Raw genomic sequence first — 23,768 nt, 5'->3', positions numbered from 1 at the left:
AGGTGCTATATGTGGCACTACATTAACAATTACTTAATTGACCAATGCTTGAATTTGCTTTGGTTTTGAAAACAAACAAATTACTTCAGTGTAGGTTGGTGTTTTTACAAGACATGCTGGTCCCAGTTAACTAATGAAGTGTTCTTTCAGCATCCATCACAGCTGTGTGCAAGATATAGTTATGAAACTTTGAAAGTGAGAGATTAAATTAAAGCTCAGGTCAGATTTATTAGTTTTGCATTTGCATTAGATGTTTTTCCATTTATTTCATTGGAGCTTATTGGTTTTAATTCAGTTTAGTTTCAGTTACTGTCCAGACTTTATTTTCCTATTTTAGCATTTTTTGTTATTTTTGGGGAAAAAAAGTTTCTGTTTATTTATTGTATGGAGGACGTATGTCAGAGGCAAGATTTTGGAAACTCACTAGAGGTATTATAATAAAACATTGTTTTTTGAAAACAGTTGTCTTGACACCCAAAGTTTAAAAAATATGTCCATCAATGGTTCATCAGATAATTTGTGATAACAATTTTGTTTTGCCAGACTTACATATGCTAAAACTATTAGCTCTATATTGTAGCTCTATATGAAAAAAAAAAATCTTTTTTTTTACGTTGTTATTTTAGTTAACTGTAATGCTTTTTTAAATATGTGGTTTTTGTTTTTAGTGTAGTTTTAGTAACCTGTAATATCCATGGGTCAGACCTGCGAAGTCTGACTAACACGAGGTTGAAGTAGGGTGGCAATAGCGGATCAATAAAATAAATAATAATTATGATAATAAAAAAGGGGTGACACCAGTCCAAAATATTTGGCCAGCCATATCGGGGCAGGATTTGTAATTCGCAATTCCTATATATTATTATATAGGAATTGCTTTTTATCATCATAAAAAGATAATGATTTGGGTGCTTAAGTTAAGCCTCTAATTCTTTATATACAGACAAACATTATGTCTGTTAATGTCATGTGCTCTCCCAAAATGAAAGCACATAGTTTACCACATATACAACAAAATCCTGCTGCTGAATATTCAGAAGAAATCCATGTGTCCAGCTTCACTGGCAGGTAAACACAGATGTAATGAATACATTTAAAATGTTGTCATGCTGGGTAAGCATCGCTCTTTCCTGCTCAACAAGTATCCATAGCAACTCTAATTTTGCAGGTGGAGCCAGATCACTGCTGGTAATTGCTTCAAACCGATGCATACTTTTACGAAATTGACCTTTATAAAAACCTTGAGACATATTAATCATCTGTTTAGCCCCCACTTAGGCTATATTCTGTCTTTGTTGAGTCGTATTGATTTATACAGCCGTCTGCAGGGAGGCACCAGACAAAAACTTTTCAAATAAAGTTGAATGACACCATTTGGTCCTGTTCGTCAGAGTGAATAAATAAATAAATAAACTGGTGAGATCATAATAGACGTTACTTTAAAGGCTTTGCTGTATTATATATGATTTTTGCACTTCAAATTTCAACTGAAAACACTTGGCTTCTCTTTGAATGCTTGTCAGAATCATCAGGGATTTTCAAGAAGATCCCATCCAACTCTTTTACAGTCATTACCACTTGTACAGGCTTTACTGAATAAAAATCCTTGATCTTTTGAATTGCATAAAAATGACAGAATGATAGCATAATAGAATTTTTACTGTAAAGATATACATCAGGAATTAATTATCCTAACAGGACTTACACTATGTTAAACTGATTGCCACTTGGTGTACTGAGTCCCACCCAATACTTCCACCAGTTGCATCATCTAGGACAGGAGTCTCAAACTCCAGTCCTCAGGGGCCGGTGTCCTGAAACTTTTCCATGTGTCCCTGTTGCAGCACACCTGAATAAAATTAATAGGTCATTAGCAAGAGTATAGAACTTGACTGCATGCTGAAGTGGCAACCCCCAACCCTACTCAGGTAATTTTAAGTAAATGTGTTTGGAAAAATGTACTTCTAAAAGTACTTTTATTGCACCATGTTCATTCACTCATGAGCTGCTGTAACATGAATCAAATGGCTGAATTGCCACCTCAGCATGCAGTCAAGTTCTATAGAGTCTTGCTAATGACCCACTAATTTTATTCAGGTGTGTTGCAACAGAGAAACGTGAAAAAGTTGCAGGACACCGGCCCTCGAGGACTGGAGTTTGAGACCCCTGATCTAGGCCTTTCTCACACCAAGACTAACCAAAGAGGCTCTGCCTTGTCAAGTCCGGGAGCAAAGTCAGAATCTTGGCCATTTCTATGGGACCTGCAACACCACAGGTAATGTTGCCAGTCACATGTAGAGTTCAGAACAAACTGACTTTTAGACAGTGGAGGCAGAAGCAATCAGCTGGATATACAGTATACAGTAATGAGGAGCTGAACTAGTGGTTTTGAATCCGTAAAATATCGATTTAAGCTCACTGAAGAGCTGTTTGTGGTGTCCACAAGTGAGCAGATGGCCACTGCCACTTTCTGCTGCTTAAAGCAGGTTTTTCCTTACAATGCTTTCTAAATAAAACTGTCTTTATTTAATGTCGATTTATTTCCTGTTAGTTTGCTATCATGTTGAAATCACTATGTTCTGATGACGGTATATTGTTAGACAATGGCCATAGGTGTGTGTATTTACATGCACATGCATTGCTTAGACTGGGCATAGTTAAGACTTAATTTATCTTGATGGAGACAGTATAACATCCATTATAAAGACAGGTCTTAACAAAGACTGATTTAGCAGTTAGGACCAGGCTTAGTAAAGGCCAAATGGTACCAGACAAGCTAATTTAATGAATTTAGACAATATTGTGCATGACCACAAAGATTTCCTGTAGTTCAATTGATTTAAAAACTGAGTGTGTTGTTTTTTTTTTTTTTTTTGTTTTTTTTTTTTTTGTTTTTTTTTTTTAAATCTAGTCTTTTTGGACCTTCAAGAAGACTTTATTTCTTTTCTGTGTGCACATCTGCATGTGCTGTCTCTAACCAGCTTTTGCATCCTTGTGTTTATCTTGTTTCAATGCTCTTGAAACTATTACAGTTTCCCAACACAACATTAACTCTGCAATTGGCCTGTGACCATATTGGTAATTTGCATGACTTGGATAACTGTTTTGTGTTACACAGCTCATTGGATGTTGTTATTTAGGTTTTTTGTTTGGTTTTTTTTTTGGGGGGGGGGGGGGGGGAGGAAACGCATGTTCTCAAAAGCACAAACTATCCTGCATCCATTGCTCTTCAGTGTATAATTAGATTGAAATTCTGTTTCTGATCGTTGACAACACATTATCCTCTGTGTCAGTCCCAAAAGCACCATTAGGGCGAGCGGCCCTGCTTCATTTGCTTGTCTTTTTTTCCCCTTCGTCTTTAGCTGTGACCCCAAAGCTGTTTGCTAAGCAGAGGAATCGAGAAAGGATTTACTTAGATGAAATGACAGGCTAATAGTGTTTAATGAGCTATTTTGGCATGATGTCGTCCTCCCGAGCTTGTTTGTGGAGCAAGGCTATCTGACACTGCCCATCTGCAACTTCCAACTGTGTTTATGTGTACTACTAGTATGCTTATATGGCTGTGTGTGTGTGTGTTACCGTGATCAGACAGAGACAGGCTGACACAACTAATGGAGAGAGATGTACAGTTGGAGGACCTGGCAGCACACAAGAGGCTTTCAGCTCCTTAGCCTTGATTCAGAAACTCAGGAAGAGTAATGGTCTGCGAAGACCCTGGCTATGCTAAAATCACAGACAGGATAAGAGCTCTAAATGTGTTTCCAAGAGGGAAGACATGATTTGAGTGAGATCATTATTAAGTAAGATGAGAAAAGACCACCCACGCACCTAGCCAGCAAGACCGTAGAGGTCTCTAAACTTGGAAACGCATATAAGTACATCAGAAAGATTCCCTTTTTAGCTTTAGGGGTGATCATTTTTCATAAAGGCACAACTACTGCGCACTTCCATTTGCATTTTCTATTCTAGACTGATATTTGGATGACAAATCACCAACTTGCTGAACACTCGTCATGAGAGAAAATGATTCATGACTTTTTCACTCAGATGACTTGGGTACATGTCCCATGGGTGGAATTCTTCGTGTTTTTGTTTACATTTTTAGTCACGCTTTAGTTAGATTTAAGCAATGAAAGTGCACGAGTAAGTTTCAGAAAAGATTATGATTTGGATTAAATTATCTTTCACATCAAGTAAATGTGAGGAAGTTCTCCTCGAGTATCTTGGTTAGCAGGGTGACGTATTCTGCACAGATGACACTGCCGCTTCTGTGTGAAGGTGACATTTCTCTGGTCTAAGTGATATAGTCATATTTCTCTGTTGTTATAGTTTAAGAGGCAAGACAGAAGCTAGATTTCCATAAAATGTTGTATACTTGATACTCGATCCTATTCTTGTTGCACAAGCTGGTTTCTTTTTACCCTTTTAAGTTTTGACTGAAACACAATAAAAAGTGATCTCTTCTTGCTCTCCCTGCTTAGCTTTGCTTGGCAGGGTGTTTCCACTGTGGCATTTCAGGAGTTATAATAACAGGCTTGCTTACCAATTATTCAGTCATGTGTCCTTTTTCATGAAACAAATAATTACACCTGTCCAAAGCAGTGTGCAATAATTGTCAATTATAGACTTTACCAAAGAAAGCCTTTGTGGATGAAGTTTCTGATCTTTATTTTCTAAAGTGAAAAAGGTTAAATAGTAAATTGAGTGAACAGTAAATGAAACGGAAAGTTTCAGGGTTTATTAGACCGGTTCAGTGGTAAATTTTAATCCTCCAAGTCCACACTAAAAGCATTTTGAAAGAAAATAAAGAGAATCATTGTACCTTTGATTGTATGAGACCATATCACACAGGATATTGCCATTTCAGGATGATTTAATGCTTAATCCCAACAATAAAAAATATTTTTAGCAAATTGACTGTCTCATTTATAACAATCATGTGGACATTACTTGCAACATTCATCAGCCACCCTGAAAATAACAGCGCTGCAGTTTTATAGTAGCTTATTCACTGGGCTAATTCTGTTTGTCGTGCAATTAAGGAAGTCTGGCAAACTTAAATGTTACAAAAAGCTATGCTCTATACCTGAAATTAATTTCCACGACCACAGTGAACTTTGAATTTTAATAAGCTATTATCTCATAATCTGCATTATAGTTAAATGGTATAACTACTACACACGCACACTCACAAAAAGAAAAGCCTAATGAGGTTTGCATGACTTATTGTCGGTCTTGCAGTCAGCTTCATTTATAGCCATGCTAAACTGATTTCGAAAATATTATTAAACCTACTGAACCATCCTTTCTCTAATAATTAGAGAGCAACCTCAACATTTTTATTACTATCTATATATATATATATATATATATATATATATATATATATATATATATATATATATATATATATATATATATATATATATATATATATATATATATATATATATATATATATATATATATATATACACACACACACACATTGATGCTTTTTCATTCTGCAACCCAAACTAAACCTTTTGAGCCTCTCTCTCATCTCTGTGCTGCATGCCCAGAATGTTAAACTGCTAAAGAATGGAGCCTATTTCTAAGGTTTCTTTCCCCTTGTGTTTAAACTGGAAAATCACCATACATCCACCTTTGGCTGATGTTAAACTCTGCGTTGAGCAGCAAAAAGGATAAAGCCCAAACAGCTTTGACATCCAGAGGCGATATTGATATATTTCAGACCTTTCTGCTTTTGAAATACTGCGTGACACTTTACTGCATAAATATTGTTTGTTTTCGCATTTCTCTTTCTCCAAAACAGCCCACCAGACAAAGAGTTTCACCGGTAGTATTGGTGCTGCCGATTTTCACGCCATGGTTGTGCATTTAAGTCTCAACTCTCTGAGAATACCTTAATCTCTGCCCCAAGCTGAGGCTGACAAAATAGGTCATATTGTATCGAAACATTAAAATAAAATGTTGTTAATTAACAAAATAATTAAAAATAGAGCATAACAATCAGTGTGTGTGTTTTCAGTCACTGAAACTATTCAGGAGGCTGTTTCAGGTCATTAATCTGACTCTGAAGGTTTTTCTTCTTATAGTTGTAAAACTTCAAAGGCTGGAATAGTGATAATGTGAATGTTATGCATGTTATTATAACACCAACATTTTATCTGCCATTTCAGGATTCAGTGGAGTAACAGTGTCTCCCTGTGTGTGTGCTACACTGTTCATTGTTTTTGCCAGTCAGCTGCGTATGTTTGTGCTGGCCCTCCCTTTACTTATAAAGAGACAATAGTGAAGTTGCAGAATGTAGTCCAGAACGTTCTCTAACAAAGCCAAAAACCAATGTGTGTATGATATTGTGCGCTTCCAAATGTATCATTTTAGCTCAGAGTGAGATTCCCTTCGACTGTTTTGCTGCTTTCATCTGGCCTCTGTTTCAGTGTGTGCACGTCTGCTCTGTACTCCTCAGTGTCATACACACACGAGTAAAATATTTTGAGTTGTCTACAATGAACATGCCAAGTTGCCAACAGTGCAGCAAAACATCTTTTATACATCAACTGGGGTATTGTGCTATCCATTTTGGCTGAAAGCAGTTTTTCTTTTCGACAATTTCCTGCATGCACCTGCACTACTATTAGTTGTGTCTGAGCTGGGACCTCGTGTCAGCTCTCCATCAATCACTTTTCAAAATAATCACCTATAGACAGCTTCTTTAAAACACGATAACAGCTAAATGGAATCTTTAGTCCATCACTGTCCAATGAATGACATATTACACATAGTTGTAGAATGAGGTTAGCTGCACATGAAATAATTCAATTCAGTTGGACTGGATTTATACAGCTCCAAATCACAAGAACAGTCACCTCAACGCACTTCATGTTGTAAAGTAAAGAGAGAAAACCCAGCAACTGTGATTAGCAAGCTCTTGGCAACAGTGGGAAGGAAAAACTCCTTTTTAACAGGAATAAACCTCCAACTCAGGGAGGGGCTACCATCTGCTGTAACCGGTGTATAAAATTTTAAATCTTGCACTTCCGCACAAAATGATAGCCACAGTCTAAAGGAGCGGTCCCCAACCGTTTTTGTGCCACGGACCAGTTTATACCTCACAATATTTTCACAGACCAGCCTTTTAAAGGTGTAGTGGATATATTCCTCTAATATTCCTATAATTCCTATAATATAACAAAATAAAACCAGTACTGGTACCAAAAAAATAGAAGATTTATTTATAACACTCGGGAAAAGACCCAGGGAAATGGAGTTAATGATAAAAACGATTTAAAAAAATAATGCTAGAAACCCTGAAAACCATGAATTTCACACCCGAGCCTCAACTCTCGCAGCCTGGTACCAAATGACTCATGGACCAGTATAGGGCTGTGACCCGGGGGTTGAGGACCGCTGGTCTAGAGCCATGCTATAGCTTGTTTGAAGCTTACTAATATTACATTATGTGTGCAACAACAAACCTACCCAGATATATTAGATAAGTCTGCAGTTGTTTAACGTATCTCTGCTGCTCTGTCAAAACAGTTGAACTCCACTTTGTGACTGCAGGGGTGGTAAATCCTCATGCGTTAGTACCATGGTATCAGATTACACTCTTGACTTGATGATAGGCCTCTTGTATTCTCTTGCTTTAGTTGAACTAGATTTTGTGTGGTCATGGAGTGTTGATAATTGTGGATAAGGCACAGGTTGGCTGTGTAATTCAAGGGGATGAACATTAATTTACACTGAAAGACACTAGCTGTGATTTGTTCCTCTTATCTATATGGATCTCTGTCTGCATCGTGTGCACTATAACTGGCGCTGCTGCCATCATTATGCTGCTATGGAGACAGGAGGGCGGACAAGGTCTCATCCAAATCCATCAGCAAGTCTGAGTTATTCAGCCCTGCCCTGCTCTGGACAGGCTCAACCGTAGAGTTCATACCAAGGGAGGGGTGTGGGGGCTGCTAAATCATTCTGCATCAAATGGCAGCTTTAGAAAATCAATGCTTCTCCGTTTTTTTTTTTCGTTTTTTTTTTCGTTTTTTTTTTTCTTTCTGCAGACAGAAGTGCATGGGGTGAGCAGAGGAGGATGTAGAGTGATGGAGGAATACTGTCTGTCTATAAAGAGAGAATATCATCTTCATGTTAATGAAGATGAAAGGGTCACAGAGGCAGGGGCAGCAAGCAGGAGCCAATTAGAGGTAACCAGACTTCATCAGCAGGGGCTACTATATAGAAATGGTATACAACATTATCGCAAAGGGCAGCCATCACATTGAGTAACACGCTTCATAAAGCAAACCTAGTGCACTTACATGAGTGGGGGTCATGCTGAGCTTAGCCTGAACTATGACCTTGAAACACAGGCTGTTGTGTGGCTAAAAAAAACCCCACCTGGCCTCGTCTACTAACCAGCTAAATGCATGAAATGGAACCCAGGAAGAGGTTTCCTATTTTCTGACTTCCATTTGTCTATAAAATCCAACAGCAGAAAAAGGATCTCCCGCATAAGGCTGAGCTGAGGACAGATTCAGAAATGTTTTAGTCCCATGTGCAAAATGAAAACTAAAACATTAAACCAAATGATTAATTTTTCTTGTAATTGTTTGTTAAAGGAATTTTCAATAGTAAAGCGTGGGCCATGCCCCCCCGATTAGAATAATAAGGTGGTACATGTGGGCCTTGAGATTTCATTTCTATTAGTACGTTCCTGAAAAAGCCATCTGTTTCAATTCATGTGGTGTTCATTTATCCCACCGGTTTTTGATCCAGAACTATTTTGTTGCTCTAGATTGTAGGAATTGTAATTAAGAGAATACCTCATTAGTAGTCGCGAAATTCAGCAGTGAAGCTCAGGTGGTGAAAGAAAAGCTACAGATTGAGAATCAACACCAACAACTGAATCGTCAAAAGAGTAAGAAACTGTTCGGGACAACAAAATTAAGTACTCGCAGAAAGCACTCAAGTGAAAATAGGAGCTATTTCTGAGACTTAAAGCATGCGACCAGAAGACATTATACTTGTGTGTTGATTAGAGATGTAATTAAAAGTTTATGTGAGCTAAAGAAGAAATTCCAAAGTGGTCTGCGGCATTAATAAGTGTTGGGCTGCCTGCATAGCAACAACTTCACTAGCCTCGGCTGTCTCATCCTTGAGGTATAACTGTTTTTAAAATTCCTGAATTTTCTTCGTCATCTGAAATACCTTCGCCCCCTATTTCTATTAAACTGACACTAATATTGAGGTGATGCCTTGTAGTGCAATGTGCCTCTTTCTCTAGGCCAGCTGGAGGATAAGGCAGCAGAGTTCAGTGAGCTGTGAAAAGAACCAATTGTGGTTTAGATTTTTTTTTAAATTAGTAATAAGTAAAATGGAAAATTCTTCTTCAGCTGTATCGTGATATTTTCAGTTAAATCCCATTGATAAGCGTCGACATTAGACACATTGCTGGTGGCGCAATCACCAGCAGCTCAGGGTTTATTTCCTTACCCACACTATGTGGGAGTTGGTCCCCAGAGTGCCATCCATTTATAAGTGCATTGGTAGAAGTGATATAGTGTGAGTTAACACAAGAAACCATGAAACATCTGTCAGCTGTCAGGAATAGCATGGCCATGGGAGGGGACAGGCAGTTCCCAAAACAACTGAAATGGATGAGCGCATTTTGTTTTGTAATTGGAGAGAGGGGACTCGTGATTCTGCTCTTTCAAGTGTCACAGGACAGTGAACTTTTAGAAGAAAAGCATCCCGCTGTCACTTTACGTTTAGGCATCATTATCAGGTGCGCATGAAACAGTTCACCTTGTCGCTCACCTTGCCTGGCATATTATTTGTGCAATTTGCTCTGAAGTCAATCAGTCAATCAAGCTTTGTTTGTACCTTTCACAAAGACCTTTCACAGAGGTTAGTGCGGGTCAAAGTGCTTCACAGCCATAACAAGAAGAAAAAAGAGAAATCATATGCAACAACAAAGAAAACCTTTAAATGACCAACCCCCCCCCCCCCCCCCCCCCCAAAAAAAAAAAAAAAAAATTAAAATTAAATAAAAAATCATAAAAAACTTCCCTATAATAACAACTAGTATGTTATAGTGTATTATTTTCTGACATTTAGAAAAAATGACATTGCCATTATTTAGCTAATAAGTAATGTGTGTGCTGAACTAAATAACATTTTTAAATAAATAAACACATAAATATATATATAATTTATGCATGTGTCTGTTTATTTTGTAAAAGTAGATTGATGGTAAATCAAAGTCAAATCACAGCATGAAAATATTTTAATTGTTCACAAAGCTTGGCCCCTGAGAAGGGAAGCTGCTGTATTTGTCTGATTTAAATACACAGAAATAACAAAATTGCAAAATAAATCACAGCAAAATGTAATATTTGCTTAAGACCGACCTAATGATTCAACGATTTCATTTCTTATGCCGCAAAATGCGCCATCCATCCCACCATTAACAGTGGAAGTTTCCAGAACAGTGCTGAACAGTGCAATTTTGTGCTGGGTTGATGTCTTCCAAAAAGAGGAGACAAGACAGATGAAGCCCAACTAAAGCCCAACAACCTTTCCAACATTACCTCTTCTCTCAGCCCCTTTGTGTTATTAGTATCACATCGCTCACCTTGTCTGCCATGACTCAGAAGTAGATTTATATCCTTGGTTTGGCGCTCAGGCCTTCTCAGGTGAGTGAAGGTGGAGACTGTAGTCTTAGTAGTAAGGAAGAGAAATAATGGACCCGAAATGGTTTTCTGCATCAGATCATGAGTGATGGCACTTCCTCACTGGTGAGACAGGTCTCTGTAGTGGCTTTCATACTAACATGCTTTTCTTTTTTTTTTCTCTCTCTCTTTCTTTGTAAGTTGAAACCTAAGAAAAGTTGAAGACTTAAACAACAAAACTATCATTCTAAATTTATTTTGTGATCTACAGGGGTGCTTCTGTGCAGATCTGTTTAACTGCTTCTTTTAAAAGATGCCAGCTGATTGCTGAGAAACTGAAATGTACAGTGTTTCTGTGCATATTGTCATAAATACAGAAGTAAACAGACATCTTCTGTGCCTTCTGTCCCCCATGGGAGTCATGCACGCTTCATTTTAACAGACGAACCAGATGGATGAACAGTTTTTTGTTTTATTTTGTTTTTTCAGCAAGTACTGAATTTAAAAAATGGAAAATATCAGAGTGTCTGAAAAGTCAAACTAATGCTACTGTCAGTTTCTCAGTCTGATACCCATATGGAAAAGATATATATAAATCTTATAAAGTTTGTATCTGTCTTGTGTGAAACTTGTATGAAAAGCATACAAGAGTGAAAACAGATATAAGATCCCTTGAAAAATTATATAAATGAAACTTGTATGTTTTGGATACTTACTAAAACAATATATGAAAGTTGCCACTCTCATGAGTAAATCATATAAGCCTTATATGATTCACTACATGAAGTAGGCCACATCTGATGAAAGTCTTTTATACATTTTTTTTTTTTTCTATTTCTTTTCCATATGGGTACTTACGCAGTTTGTTTTTTTTAAAGTAAGTTGTCATATTCATGCTTTAGTTGTGAAATAATCTGTGATTACACAGTATAACAAATGTGTTAACTTTAGCTACAAAAGAATTGATTTGTGTAAAAAAAAAAAAAAAAAAAAAAAAAAAAAAAAAAATAAAACTAAGTCATTATCATTTCCATCAGGATCAGTTTGTTTCCAGACTGATTCTTTAGACATCTGCAAATGTGAATCCTCTGCAGTAGAGATTTAAGTGTATGTTACAAAAGTGTTCATGGTGTTCTTCATGATATTTTGCTTTCATATACTGAAAGCAAAATACCAGTTATTATAAGCAACAGATGCTTACACACTAAAAGTACTTATAATCGAACAGTACAGAATCTGAATATAATACTGTGCAAAAACAATCTCTCAATCACTGAAAGAAATATTAAAGCAGCTGCACTAAATATTAGATCTCTATCAGGGAAGTCTCTCCTAATCAATGATTACATCATTTAACATGATATACATGTTCTCTTTCTTTAAACTTTAAAAAGGTATCGCTAGGTGAGTTCAGCACCTTTGAATATTTAGCTACTGAAATAAATGAACCAAAAAAACTTTTATTTCTGAACATATATAGACCACCAAAATCTAATGCAAACTTTTTTTAATGATTTCAACGACCTTTGCTCTGCAATATGTCTAGACTATGACCAGATAGCAATTGTGGGAGATTTTAACATTCATACTGACAAGCCTCAAGATAGCGGAACAAAAGCATTAAATGATGTCCTCCATAACTTTGATCTAATCCAGCACATTAGTGAGCCAACGCATAATCGAGGACACACTCTGGACCTACTTATTAGCAAAGATCTAAATATCTCTAACATTGCCGGTACTGATATTGCATTATCTGATCATTTCTGATTTTCATTTGATAGCAACATCTTAGCCAATATACCTAATCAGAGTAAGATCACTGTTAAAAAACGCTTCCTTAAAGAAAACTCAGCTGCCTCTCTCCCCTTCTGTTCATTCTGTACACAAATGAGTGTCGCGGCAATTTCACGAACAGACACATCCTGAAGTTTGCTGACGACACAGTAATCGTCAGTCTTCTAGTGAGGGATGAGTCGGGCCATGGACAGGTTGTAGTTGATTTTGTGAATTGGTGTGATGAGTCCTTCCTTTCACTTAATGTGTCTAAAACTAAAGACATGATTATTGATTTTAGGAAGTCCTCTTATAGCTCATCACCTACTATCATTAAAACTGCCGATATTGGGATCGTTGAGTTATAAATATCTAGGTGTGGTACTTGACCATAAACTGTGTTTTTTGAATCTCATGCTGATGCCACTACTAAAAAAGTTCAACAAAGACTGTTCTTTTTAAGGAAAATGAGATCTTTTAATGTCTCATCTGAGATGTTGTCCTTGTTTTATAGAAGTTTTATCGAATCTGTGATGTCTTTTTGTATTGCTGCCTGGTTTGGTAACCTGACCATGAAGAATAAGAATCGGTTGGGACTTCTGGTAAAAACTGCTAGCAAAATTTCAGGGTGCTGGCAAGATGGACTTTTGGCCATTTACAATAGAAATGTGCTTAGAAAGGCTCATTCTATTATTAATTGTGTGAACCATCCACTTCACAGTGAGTTTGAGTTGTTGCCTTCTGGCCGCCGTTTTAGAGTACCTCTGAGGTGGACTAAAAGACTCCAGGTCTCTTTTATCCCTACTGCGTCTTGTCTCCTTAATGGCAAATAATTGTCCTTGAACTTTCTATCATTATTATTGTTATTATTATTTTATAGTATTGTTCTGTTTATTTTTATCCTGCTGCTAAACTAATTTCTCCTTGTGGGACAATTAGGAAATAAAGAAATTGAATTGAATATTTTAAACTAATGTACACTTCCACCTTGTTTAAATCACCAACATCCACCAACACACATTCAGTAAACAAACTGACAGATGATTTTCTATCCAAAATCCTAGACATGATGGATAAGATTGCACCATTCAAGGTTAAAACTGTCTCTAGTAAAAAGAAGTCTCCGTGGAGAAGTGATCCACTGGTATGTTATGAAAAAAGAGAGTGCCGGCGTGCTGAGAGAAAATGGCGGAAAACTTGACTCCAGGTTCACTGCGAGATATATAAAGAGAGGCTGAATAAGTATCAACTGGCCCTGAAGGATGCAAGGGAGTCATTTTTTCTCTGAGATTATTCATAGAAACAACAATAATGCTAGGACATTATTTGCTACAGTGGCGAGATTAACTACTCCTCCAGTGGCAATAGCCCCTGAACTAAGCTCCACCAGGGCCTGCAATGAATTTGCCAGCTTCTTTATTGAAAAGATCTTGAAAATCAGGAGATTGATTGGCACATTAGTTTCAACCCCAATACCGACGTTAAGCCCAATTAGCACTTATGCAGAGAAAATGACTCGCTTTCAAATCAATCAAGCCTCGATAAAATTATTGAGAATCTAAGCTCTGCCACCTGCTGCTTGGATATATTACCGACAGGTTTTTTTTAAAAAGGTCCTCCCAGCCATCAAGGAGGATCTGATCCAAATAGTTAACGCATCCCTCCTATCAGGTGTCTTTCCCAAAGCCTTAAAAGCAGCAGTTATCAAACCAATATTAAAGAAAAAGAACCTAGACAGCACATTAATGCCAAACTACAGACCAATCTCTAATCTTCCATTTATCGGTAAAATTATTGAAAAAGCTGTTTTCCAGCAGTTAAGCAGCTTTCTCACAATGAACAACCGCTTTGATATTTATCATTCTGGTTTTCGTAGGCACCACAGCACCGAGACAGCCCTTGTCAAAGTGTTTAATGACATCCGTATAAATACTGACCGTGGGAAATCCACAGTATTGGTACTACTGGACCTTAGTGCTGCGTTTGACACCGTTGATCATGATATATTACTGGAACGTCTAGAGAGCTGGGCCGGACTCTCTGGTACAGCACTCGACTGGTTCAAGTCCTACCTTAAGAACAGGAACTTCTATGTGTCAATTAGCCAATTTTCATCACAAAATATAGAAATCACATGCGGGGTCCCCCAGGGTTCCATCCTAGGGCCCCTCTTATTTAGCATTTACATGCTCCCGTTAAGCCAGATTATAACCACCAATAATATTAACTACCACAATTATGACGATACCCAACTTTATATCTCAATGTCACCAGGTGATATTGAACCTATCCAAACTCTTAATAAATGCATTGAGAAAATTAATAATTGGATGTCTCATAATTTCCTTCAACTGAACAATAACAAAACTGAAGTACTTATCTTTGGACCCAAAAAAGATTAAATATCAGTAATCAGCTCAAACTGGTCCAACTAGAAACTACCAACCAGCTAGAAATTTAGGTGTAATAATGGACTCAGACCTGAACCTCCAGGGCCACATAAAAGTTATGACAAAGTCAGCCTTCTATCACCTGAGGAACATTAGGATTAAAGGACTGATGACACAAGGAGACCTAGAAAAACTCATCCATGCATTTATCTCTAGCCGCCTTGATTACTGTAACAGTATCTTCACAGGTTTACCCAAAAAATCAATTAGACAACTGCAGCTGATTCAGCTGCTCGTGTTCTCACTAGAACAAGAAAATAGAGCACATTACTCCAGTTTTAAAGTCATTACACTGGCTCCCTGTAGCTCAGAGAATAGACTTTAAAGTGCTTTTATTAGTTTATAATTGTTGTTTATAATTTGAATGGGTTAGCACCAGAGTACATTAGGGATCTGCTATCATGGTACAAACCATCTAGATCAGTCAGGTCCTCCAGCTCTCGTTTATTGACCGTCCCTAGAACCAGAACTAAACATGGATAAGCAGCTTTTAGTTTCTATGCTCCTCACATCTGGAACACACTATCGGGAGAATGCAAAGCTGCAGAGACACTGAACTCTTTTAAGTCTAAAATTAAACCTTACTTATTTAGACTTGCTTATGAGTAACTGATGCTATTATGGCTCTCTACCTGTTTGTTTTAATTTTTTCATATAAATTATTGTCTTGATTATTGTTTTATTGTAAATGCTTTCTTGTAAATGTTTTCTTGTATTTTACTTTTATAGCGTTTTATGTTTTATTTTTTGTGTTTTATTTTAATCATGTAAAGCACCTTGAATTGCCTTGTGCTGAAAGTGTGCTATACAAATAAAATTACCTTGCCTTGCCTTCTTGTCCAGTCACCTATACCTCAACAAGATTAGTTTGTTTTGTCTCTAAATTTTGTAGTAAATTAGCAGCAATGTGTAAACTTCAGTGAAGCTCTCAAGCGGCTTAATAACAAAAGTGAGTGGACCGCTGAGTGCTGTAAGCATATGGGTGACTGTTTTACAGCAGGCTTTTTGGGCTCTGCAACACAGAAATTGCTGTAGGTGACCTATCTGAACTAAGTCTCAAAGGCCATTATTGGACAGTAAGAGAGATAGCTAACAAGCATGTGGTTACAGCAAAAACGAAGGTCCCCACTGATGTGAGGTGCAGACAAAGTGTCAGTTCGGGTCACAATCTGTCTTTTTATAAATATATCTGGACACAAACTTGCAACTTTCATGTAGCAGAATTTTAAAATATGAAAAAAAAAACCAACAACACATTCTCAAGTGGTGATATTGAACAAGCCTTTAAAAATAGAGTTGGACATTGGCTGTTTCCAGCTATAAATCATACACTGATGAGCCATAACATAATTACCTCAGCTGCTTAATATTTGATGGCAAAACAACTCCAAATTACTTAGGCATAGGCTCTACAGAACCTCTTAAGGTGCCCTGATTGATCTGGCATGAAGATGTTTGCAGCAGTTCCTTTAAGTTCAGTAGTGCATAAAACCTTACAACATGTCTCCCTGGATGACTATAAGGAGGACTCACCAGTGCTGACTGGAAGCATCCCACAAGCCCTGCCATTTTTGGAGATGCACTGACCTAGTCTTCAGTCGAGAACAAATAGCTGTTGTCAAAGTTGCACAGGTCTGTTAGTTACACATTTTTCCACCTGTTTTCAACATAACTTTGAAAACTCCAAATCTAAAATATCCCCAAACTTTGAATGCTCGATTGTTACAAAACAATTAGTGTCATTGAAGACCTGACAGCAGGGATGGACTGGCCATCTGGAGTAATACGATTTCCTCTCTATTGTTTAAAGCAATCCCCTCTCATCTAATAACACTCACTGTTTTAATCATCATTTTCAATAGTGGAGTATTTGTATCAGATATGTGAGGTGAACAAATGAGAGATGTGATTAAAATGTCCAATTCTGCAGTAGACATGGTCTAACCCTCAGTTTCTTTGTTGGGAATAGCACTACTTAGTGAAGTAATAACATTTATAAGTAGGCACATTTATATAAGAGAATTGAATGAAAAGCTATAGCTTAACCACATACATTGTATTTGACTAGACGTCTTGAAATAACTCTAATGCTTGGTGTTTAGGCAAACGTTAATGGATTGTTAAAAAAAATTCCTCTCCTTTCTGTTTCTGCTCTTTTCTCTTTAATGATAGCTTGGCTTTGCACAGGGAGCCTCTAATTGCATTGAACAGTAATGACGGTAGCCACTTACGAAACCCTCCACTAAAGTTCAAGTAGCCTGAGACTTTTTCTAGTCCCAACAACCCTGACCGAGCGAAACATCTTTTCTCTCGGCTACAGCTGTGTTTTGATCTTGCAAACAGCAAAGTGTGTCAAAGAATCAGCCGGGCTGATTGTACAAATGAAATAAATAAATAAATCAAATAATTTAACATCAGAAATTCAAGACTTGTTAGGTCTGTGAAGGTTCTCAGTCATCCAGGTCATTGTAGTCAAAGGAGCTTGCAAAGAAAAGCGTCTGGACTTCTTCAAGACTTGTTAGCTTAAAAAACCCAAACCAAACAAAACCCAGAATGTTTCTTTCTATAATTTAAAGTACATGAGGTGGATCAATTGGACAGTTTCATTTTGCGGTGTTATATGCTATCATTTTCTGCAAAGCAAATTTACCTACGGGTGTAAAATGAAGTAAGCTTGAACCTTGTTATATTACATGTTTACAGAGCTGCTTACATAGATTAGCTTACATGTGAACAGTGCATTTATCTACATTTTGATGCAAATTTGATATCACACATAGAATAACAAAAACTTGATTGAGCTGATGTTAAAGTTTCCCATAAGTTCCAGTTTCGGCGCTCCAAAAAAAGCAAGCAACAGTATTTGCTAAAATATTCTCTCTGCAGTCATTATTATGAGAACATTATTACAGCCAAATTCACCCCAAACCTTAACCTCTGTCACTTTGACATGTGTTTACACAAGTAAAATGTGAGGAAGTAAAGTGGGCCAGGAACCCGCCTGTCAACATGCACCTCCCGTGATTAAAGCCTTATTTACAGTCATCTCCCACAGCTCTTGATTGATGGTAGCCATCTCATTAATGACAAAGCAGTCCAAGGCCTCCTAACATGTCCAATAGACACATTTTCCCTCACTCAGGCAGTTGCACTGCAATTAGAAGTCCCCTAGAAGCCAACTGTACTCCAGAAAAAGAGAAATGGCTAGCTCTTTTGCAGCTTTGATATTGTTTCAGAGGGCAGCGAAGAAAATGTAAAGAAGCCAGTGGGAATGAGGCATAGAATTGAGGTTGGAAATAAGGTGGTGGTATCATGTGAATGATTTATTAATGTAGCTGGACACTTAATAATTACTTAACACACACATGCATAGATCACCTTTACAGTATTTCTGTCAGGCAAAGGTGCAAGAATGGAAATGATATGTGATTGATGCCAGGAAGCATAGGCACAGCCCAGGGGGAAAGCAGTGCAAGGTCTTACTTATAAAAACATCAATCAAGGAGCATGGTCTGTGAAGCCATGGGCTGTGAAACACCAGAGGTCCCCCACCCCCACTCTTCACACTGTGAACAAGACTTGCCTCAAAGGGAAGTAGGATTCCTTTGCTCGGTTAATGAAGACATTGACGCCATGCATGGCTGCTACATAGAAAGGAAACATCACAGTGAGGATGACTGCAGTGTTGCACGTTGCACAAACCACAACTCAGTGTTGACGGTTTACTGCCCCTCCAAAGAAACACACACCACGCCATGAAATGGGCCGTATTACAGCCACAGTGCTATTTCTGAAAGTGAAGATTAATGCTAGTATATGACAAAACACGTGCAAGCTGAAATAAAGTAATAAGGTAGTGTCCATTGGTGTCCTCACTTCTTCTCCTCCGCTGCACCAAAACACACTTTATCACAAACGTAGGAGGGGTGACAGTTCATTATGTTGTTTTCAAATAGGACCAGATTACAGTAAACCAACCTGCTATGGAAACCTGAACCCCACTGCAGGGATAAGATTAAATTTTATTCAGGTAGCATATATGCATAGTTAATTTACAAAAGGCAGGTCCACAAGGTAATTACTTTAAAAAGCTTTTAATGTTCAACTCTTAGATATGGGGAAGTGAAAGGGCATCTTTATGGCTCTGTTGTCAATTCTTTTAGCTATAAATACAAAACAAATCCTCATTGTTGTGTAGAAGTGGGAGGATTTTTAACACTAGCAAAGAGGGATGTTATAAAATGCATCAATAGATTGTCTCGAGTCAGATATGATGTGAAGATATGAAGTTGTTGAAGAAACAAACAGCTTTTGTTGCATCACTGTTACCAACTTATAAAGGCCTTAAACCTTACTGGCAAATCTATTTTACACAAGCATTTCAGAATACTTTACTGTACTTCATAATCCAGTCGGGTATCTTTTCCCACTGTATACACAGCAAATCCAGCATGTCCAAATTAACACTGTCAGATTTGATTTCAACACTTTTAAAGTGTCTATATGGGTCCACACCAGAGAGTGTTAATTTAACTCTTTTTGGAGAGTTGGTATGTTAACTCTGATTCAGTGTTAAACACCAAATCTCTCTGGAGTTGATAATTTAACACTTGGTGTTAAGAGTTTATATATTAACTCTCAAAGAGTATTTTAGTTTAACTACGTAAGAGTTATCTTCTAATTAATTCTTAAAAGCGGGAATTTTACTGTTCTGAACTTCTAGAAATTTCTTTTGGAAATAAACATTTACTAAAAAGACGCAATGGTTTTTGAAAAACATTTATTCTGAACTGTGCACCACAATTTCAAAACATTTTCTGAAAGATGTAACAGTGTACATGTTCTCACTTTCATTAGAATTTCGTTTATCAAAAGGTCTGACACAGGTGAGCTGGTAAATGCAAATAACAGCATTCTCATCACTTATTTCAATAAATACAAAATACAATATGCATGTCCTTCATTCATCATTTTGTGGAACTTCAACGCACTTCTGCTCTCCCCCATATTCCATCTTCACAAGCATATCCTATGTGGAGAGTGAATAAAAATTAGTTGACACTAATTAATGGCACAAATCAATTGCAGCACAGTAAAAAAAAAAAAAAAAGGAATCCTTTTTGAGCGATTACTTGTGTAAAGTATTTTCCCAAAAGACAAGGACACAGGCAACATGTAATACTGAACTAAATGTAAAACCTCAACCTTTTTCATTTTTACCTAAACCGTGTGCACAAAACTCTGGAGGAATCTAAATGCTAACGTAGAACTCAGTCGGGACATCTGCTACTGCTGTTTGCTCGTTTTTTATGGGAGATCGTTTTCAGGCTTCAAGTAGCACCATTATATCAACATTTCACATTCTAGACATTGTTTTAAGTGTATTTGACCAAGAAATTTGACTGAAAATTCACATGCAAGCTTTTTTTCAAGGCTGTGGTATTTGCCCGCAAACAATACCTTTCAGCTAGCTAAAACAGAATATTATGCTATCACCGAGCAACATGGCTAATGCCTTTCACACAGCTTTGTCTCAACTCCAAAGAGCCACAGAAGTAAAAGCTAATAATAATAATTGAAACAATCTTTGAAAACATGACTTACCAAGCATGGCAAACAACTCAAATATGTAGAGCAAAATGTTCTGAAACGGCTTCACTTCAGCTTCGATTGGAGCCGTGCTGGGGGCGGAGTCTGTGAATTTACTCTATTGGTGTCATAGCCCCTGTAGGAGTTCAGAGTTAAGAGGTCAAGAGTTAATGTTTCCATTGTAACACCTCCAGATTTGAAATAGAAACACTCATTTCTAACACTCGATTTTAACTACTATCATTTTACACCTCAGAGTTACATTAAAAGAATGTGACTCTACTTAGAGTAAAATTAACTCTAAGACTACTAACACCAAAACATTTAACACTTTTGAATTTGCTGTGTAGACACCTCAGGTTTTAAGAGACCTTAACAAACTGTACATAAAATATTAATTTGTTTTTGAAGATATTGGATTTTGTGCTGCAGCCTAGCTAAAAGAACTGAGGGTAGCTCATTTCATTAGGTTTCTTCCACGATATGGAAAAGGTCATGTCTGGACAAAAACACGAGCACTCGGAGAGCACAACCCCCTAAAACTTTGATGTTTTATGCTGATGTTGGCATTGCAATATGTTAATCTTTTTTGTGTAAAAATAAAATTTTAAAGAGACAGCAAAAAAGAGAGTGACAAAAACATATTAATGTCACTGTTGTAACCATAACTGTTTATCTTCTGTTTCTCTCTTTTCCCCTTTGTCTTCTGTACGTCCCATTTTTCACATATGGATAATTTTCATTATGCTGGCTTGACTTGTCGCTGCCTTCATTTGTGTCTCTTCTTCACACTTGAGAACCTACCAGCCAAGTTATGAGAAAGATATGGAACGGTGTGAATATGCAACCTTAAGAGCAAGCACTATGAAAATAAACTGTCTTACATAGGGGGCTGTGGCATATATAGTTCATGTCACTTGATAAAACACCTCTGTAGGATACACCTGTGCTTTCTCAAGCTCTGCTAGTCCAGAAGCCTCCTCTGTCCTCGACTTCATCAAGGTGGATTTTCTGCTACAGTCACTCCCTTCAGAGTGTCACAATGGCAATAGTTTAGCAATACAACTGAGTTAGTCTGCTTTCAGTTTGAGATTGAATAGGCTCAAGGTGGCAAGTACATACAATCTGTGATAATATGGTGATTAAATGTGATCAATGAGAAATCTGTCTATATATCGTTGTGAACATTCATACTAAGTATTGCATCCGCATTCACATGAATTTGAGATTCACATTGTGCACAAATGTTTTGAGGGACAGCGATTTAACTACAAAATGACACAAGCGTTTGGTAACCTCGTTTTTTTTTTTTTTTTTTTTTTTTTTTTTAAATAGACCAGAATAAAACTAGTTGGCAGCCAGTTCAGCTGAGTCACTTTTTGCAAAGAGATTCGTTGCAGACGAGTTGCTCTTATCAACAAAGATTATAATGTGTTCAAAGTCTGTCTCCTTTGTTGTCCGCAAAACTTTGCCAGTGAATCTGACTCAGACTGCAACTGTTTGGAGACAAGTTGTCTCCCACCAGGTGACTTGCACAATCATCCTGTGACTGGAACATTGAGGATGTTGCATGCTCAGTGTCTGACTGACCAGTTAGGCCCTCCAACTACTTACAATTTGTCGCTAAATGTGGAAAAAAAAATGCTATACTCAGCCAATCACTAATTTGTTTTCTTTTTTCTTCTAGTTGCAAGGAAGTTGATGTCCTATTCTATTGCGGCTGACCACTAAGAAGAAGGACGCGCTTTCATGTAGATATGTGTGGGTATGACGTCTGTGTAATGGAAATAGAAGTAAGAGAAAGTGTCATTTATATAACAAAGATCTCCTCTGTGTCAGTTCACCTATCCCTATTCGTTATCACTTCCTGTGGTATTTTTATTTGCCATCTTCTAATTGTTCCTGCCCCTTATTATTTCTACCAGTTCCCAGTTGCTCTGGTGTAATTAGCTTTTTGTTTCTCTAGTTGTCTTTTTTCCTGTTCACCATGTCTTTTTTCCTGTTCGCCCTCTCTTCCTACTTGTGCCTGCCTTGCTCGCTGAGTTTTGGTTATGCAGCCTGCAAAACTGCTCTGCCCCAGCTGCCTTATAGTAGGACCAAATCCAGACATTGGCGACCAAATTAACTTAAAAGAAAATATAGGGGAAACCTAAAAAAGTTAGACACTGCTGTAATCCCATTACATTTGTCTGTAATATACAAAAGTATCACATTCATCTCATTCATTCACTGATAAAATATTTATTTTATTTCTTAAGTCTGTACTGAAAAAACGACAGAGTGGGCTACAACTGTGCAGTTGTGTGTGGAGATATGTACATTACTTAGAATGTATGGCGTAAAGGACAAAAATGTGTGAGAAGCATACAGACAGTTGCCAGGCCAGACACAATTATATCCACCACATCGCTCTCTGCCCCTGGAAAGGCAGCGTACTCACACAACGCTTTTAGCTAAACGTCTCCAGAGTGACTAAATAGTAGCATCATTTAGTTAACTTCCACTTAAGGGAGAGATGTTCCTTTTTCATGGGTTGCTCACAATTTGTGCAACGTGAAGAAAATGTTGTGCTATAAAAGTTTAGGTTCATTGCTTTGTATAATTTAGGCCAAAGCTGCCTCAAACATTAGTTTTCCACATTTGTCTTGTGTTTTTATGTACCGGGTGCTTTTTTTTTTGCTAGCTTGCTTCTGCACTTCCTTCACTTGCATGTCTTAATCATGCTTTAACGCGTACCAGTGAGGATGCGAGAAAGAGATACAAGGGCTGAAGCTGCCAATTATCCCGATATACGACCCCACAAGCAGTTTATTCACAGTGCGAATAAACTGTGTTACATGTGGAAGTGCAGCATACGCAGTTCATGCAACTCGATAAAAGATTTCAGCTTAGGATATACCTATGTTCCCTAACTCTTAGCTCCTCCAGAAGCACTCTCCTTATCTCCTCCAAGGTGGATTTAAGAGATTGGAAGAGCCTTCATGAGAGTGTGTGTGGGTGGGGGCATGGTTTCCACATTATGGAAGAAAAGGTAGCACCAGGAAGCAAAATATAACATGCTTCCTGTTTTTATTTTGATTTTACAGTTTCAGTCCTCCAGAATTTATTTGGCAGCATAAATACCTAAATAGTTAAAATGTAACATACAGACATTTTAAAATGTGAAATGTTATTCTGGTTTTATTTCCACCAAACACTACAGCACCTACAGTAAGTTGTCTCTTCTACGCAGATGTTGATCAGTGTGGAGATGTGAGTCAGGAAAGTCTGAAATTTTGAA

At 37.5% G+C, this 23,768-nt stretch overlaps 1 long non-coding RNA gene across 1 annotated transcript in view; it reads left to right on the top strand.

Moving 5' to 3' along the window:
• Window positions 1-601: 601 nt before the first annotated feature.
• Window positions 602-23,768, top strand: part of LOC146500920 (uncharacterized) — a 31,613-nt gene continuing 8,446 nt past the window's right edge. Inside the window, exons 1-2 of the long non-coding RNA XR_014869901.1 lie at window positions 602-2,275; window positions 22,176-22,281. This is a non-coding gene — a long non-coding RNA (uncharacterized LOC146500920). The remainder of the gene's footprint in view (window positions 2,276-22,175; window positions 22,282-23,768) is intronic.

This window comes from Neolamprologus multifasciatus, chromosome 16 (assembly GCF_963576455.1).
Source record: "Neolamprologus multifasciatus chromosome 16, fNeoMul1.2, whole genome shotgun sequence".
NCBI classification, from domain to species: domain Eukaryota; kingdom Metazoa; phylum Chordata; class Actinopteri; order Cichliformes; family Cichlidae; genus Neolamprologus; species Neolamprologus multifasciatus.
This window is presented reverse-complemented; position numbering and strand designations above follow the sequence as displayed.